Here is a 3,985-nt window from a genome sequence, read left to right on the forward strand (position 1 = left end):
GCCCACTTTCCTCGGCTTTTTTTCCCCGGTTTTTTCCCCGATTTTTTCTTTCCCCGGAATTTGCGGGGTCTCCAGAATTTCGTTCAAAAAAAGTTTTATGGTTCAGTGTCCCCGCCCGTAAACCAACTCTTTTTTCAAAGTCTCTAGCCAAGAATGTTTGTTTTAAAAAAGCTTCAGAAGATTTATTACTCTTGAATGAACAGCTAACACCAAGTGCAATTTTTTTTGGAAAGAACACGAAGAAAACTAGGGATCATCCAGTTCGCAAGGGACAGAAAATAGTAGAGTGCCTCATGTTATTTGGATTCTAACTGGAATTTTTGTAGTTCAATAAATTTTTATATTTTGTGTTGTTTTCTCCAGGAGCTCTGATCCGTGGGAACAGTGGAAAAATAGAGGAAAGAAGAAATGGGGTCTGATGAATGAAGTTTGTTTTATAGATTTTAATAAATTCAAAACGATTAAGCATCATACTCATTTTTACTTTCCGACTGTTCCAACAGTGAAAAACGAGAGAAGAAACATGGAAAGGTTACGGTAGTTGCCGTTGTGGGACCTTCGGCAACGGCCACCGGCGTTTCTCTTCCACATCTCCGACCAGAATAACAATTTTCTTAAAGGAACACTTCACGAGAAAGTTGGTTCACAGGAAACTGAACAAGGAAAAATCGCAGCTGATAGTTTTTTATTCCAATAATATTTTTAAAGATCACAAAAAAGTGGCGGAGCTTCTGCATAAACCGTAGAGCACCTAAATTCTAAAATTCGACCCGTATCTTAACATCTCCAGTGAACTTTTAAAATGAGAAGAAGAAAAAAAGGAAGGAGTCACCCGGATGTAATGGAATTATGTTTTCGTGAGAAACCCGAGAGATGGGAGGAGCCAGAGAGCCATGCGCATTCACGGGAGAACGATTACAAACCTACCACACGTGTCAAACAAGAAAATGTACTATGAGCTTTGGTTGGAAAGGGGGTTGGGTGGAGCAACCGGCCGAGGAAAAATTTTGAAACGAGATGACTAATTGTAAGATTTTCCTAATTGAGAAGAAGGAAAACTATTTGATTTCCCTTGAGAAAAATGAAAATGGTTGTCGAAGAAAAACACTTCAAAAAACAATGAATGCGTTGATCAGGGAATAATCAGAACTGTAGGGACTGGAGGCTCACATTACGAGTATATTTCAACTGATTTACTGTTTTAAAAATATCCGAATCACAAAAGCACAAATTCCCAGTGTCCTCAGTTTTATTATGGCACTGAACCAGTATGGAACTTCAAGATGAAACATATTCCATCCTACTCTGACCATCTTCTTTTCTAACCCATTTTTTAAAAATACATTTTAACACATACCGCAATCATTCTATTAGAAGGGCAACCTATACCTACACTTTGAGCTCAATTATCTATAGACAAGCTAGTGTACCGTATTTTCTCTAATAGGTGCCCCCACTTTCGAGCTCAGTTATCTCGGTTCCTTCAAAAAAAAAAAAATTTGGTTAACTGACAAAATGTTGGTGATATTGTGGAAAATCTTTTATCAGTTGACTAATTTTTTATATCTTTCACAGGAATCGAGATAATTGAGCTTAAAGCTGGGGGGACAGGAGATTTTTCGTAGTTTTTTTGTAGCTAGAGTATGCATTCTACCGTCACGGTGTACAACGCTAAATGTCACTCTGCGTACAGCTGTCGTCCTCGCCTTTATGTATGCAAACGGGCGTGCGCTTTCTCTTTGCCCGCGTGGCTCAGTCGGTAGCGGCGCCGCACCCTCAATCATCGCCCTCACAAGTTCAACTCCTCGAGAGGCATCTTTGAACGGAATTTCGAGAACATTATTTTTTTCATGTCCCCCCACCTTTGAAGTGCAAATATAGGGTGGCCTTGCATTAGAACGTTTACCCGGTAAACTTTACCGTAATAAGAACCCTTTCTGATTCCTCCTATTTCATCGAAATTGCTCATACCACATTTCTGAACTCACCCAAAAAGCTTTCATATAATTCAGACGAATTGATTGAAGGCATTGTATCGTTCATTCTAGTTCCTTGTTTTTCTGCAAAGAATTCAAATTTCCAAAGAATCGAAACAAAAAAAAACAGAAAAAATTTTTTCGATAAGTCATGGGAAAGAATAGGAATGAGGAAACGAGAGACCTCACCCAAGGACTAACCTATAATTAAATTTCGGAGCTCTCGAAGCTCTCCACGAGAATCTAGGTTTGTAGCTTTATACAAATTGGGAGGAGGAGTAGTAGTCAAGTCACATGAGAAATCGAAGATGGTAATAATTGTGAAAATAAGAATTACAAAATAAGGGATTATGGATGAAAAGAGGGATTTGTGCTGCGATACGAATGAGTACAATGGAGAAAGAAAAAGAGGGGAGTAATCTCTTTTTTTCCAGCTATGGTGTGTATGGATCTCGAAATGAATATTTACAGATAAAGAACAGAGGGAACATTTGAACAAACGAGTAGTTGGGGACGTACCCAAATCTCAGCCTAATAGTAAGCCTATAATTTTAACAAAAAACATAATTCTAGAAAAAAAATCAAAGAAAAATTAGAAAATTTTGCTGACTTTGGCGAGTTTCAGTACTTTTATTGACTGGAATTTTTTTCTGAAGTTTTTTTAATTTTTCGTGTGAAATCATAATCATCCGAAAAATCCAAAAAAAAATTGTTGCTCAGTTTTCGAAGGTCAAGAAACCGCTCGAAGCAAAGCAGGTCTCTGGACCAGAAGACAGGTGAAATCGCGTTCACATTTCTAAATCAACTTTTTGAATGTTCTAGAAAATGTTAACTGCGCTATTCAAATTGGACCACCCAATTAGAGTCTAACCTGTTAAACAATAAGTTCTCCAATCCGGTATTTCTACTTTAAAAATTCCAAAAGATGAAGATATATCATATTTCGAAATTTCTAGAAGAGGTGAGAAAAAGAGAAGCGCCTCCTCAATCTACGTAAGCAGAATGAAAAATGAGCGAAGAAGACGAAGAAGAAGTGAGAGATTTGTCCGCCCCAACTTATAATGAAAAGAGAGCAGGTAACTAGGAGCGAAAAACAGACACCACACCTGGCTGTGAACATGACAACCTAAACAGACAAGAAAATATTGATTTCGAAAAAGAGAAAAACGAAGACGAAAAATGAGAAAGTAGTTGTGGGAGGAATAAGAGAATAGGCAAAGCGAGGAGAAAATAGGTAACCAAGTGAATTGTTATATATCAGTTGGCGGATATTATCGCATTTCCCCGTTATTTTGGGCTTTGTACTTTTTGAATTTTGATGTCATCCATTTGAAATGTTCCTAATGTCAACATCTATTTCTGAACTTTGAACCTCAAGAGAGAGTGAAAAAATCCACATTTTGTAAATGTCAGTCAGATTTAAAAAATAGAGTTCAAAAAATCTTTATGAGTCAACTAGAATTCTCCAGACAACGTTGTTTACTTCAAACTATAAATGCTCTTCTAATTGTTTTAATTCTCGGGTTACCGTATTTCCTCCAAACCAAGCCCACCCAAACCATCAACTTTGAGCCGAATTATCTCGATTCCTGTGAAAAAATGTGAAAAAATAGTCAACTGATAAAATATTGATGAACAGCAAGCTGGTGCGTCTTCGGCGCGATTTAACCTATTTTTTACTGGTTCCTCACTCCACTCCTCACTTTTTGTTGAAGGGTCACGTAAATCTATATTTATTTTTCAAGCTTTTTAAAAGTCCACAGACTTTCATCAGGACATACGCGTGTAGCGTTTTATATACTGTCTATTCAATAAAACGCTACACGCGTATGTCCTGATGAAAGTCTGTGGACTTTTAAAAAGCTTGAAAAATAAATATAGATTTACGTGACCCTTCAACAAAAAGTGAGNAGTGGAGTGAGGAACCAGTAAAAAATAGGTTAAATCGCGCCGAAGACGCACCAGCTTGCTGTTCATCAATATTTTATCAGTTGACTATTTTTTCACAT

Source organism: Caenorhabditis briggsae (assembly GCF_000004555.2).
Source record: "Caenorhabditis briggsae complete genome, chrIII, whole genome shotgun sequence".
NCBI classification, from domain to species: Eukaryota; Metazoa; Nematoda; class Chromadorea; order Rhabditida; family Rhabditidae; genus Caenorhabditis; species Caenorhabditis briggsae.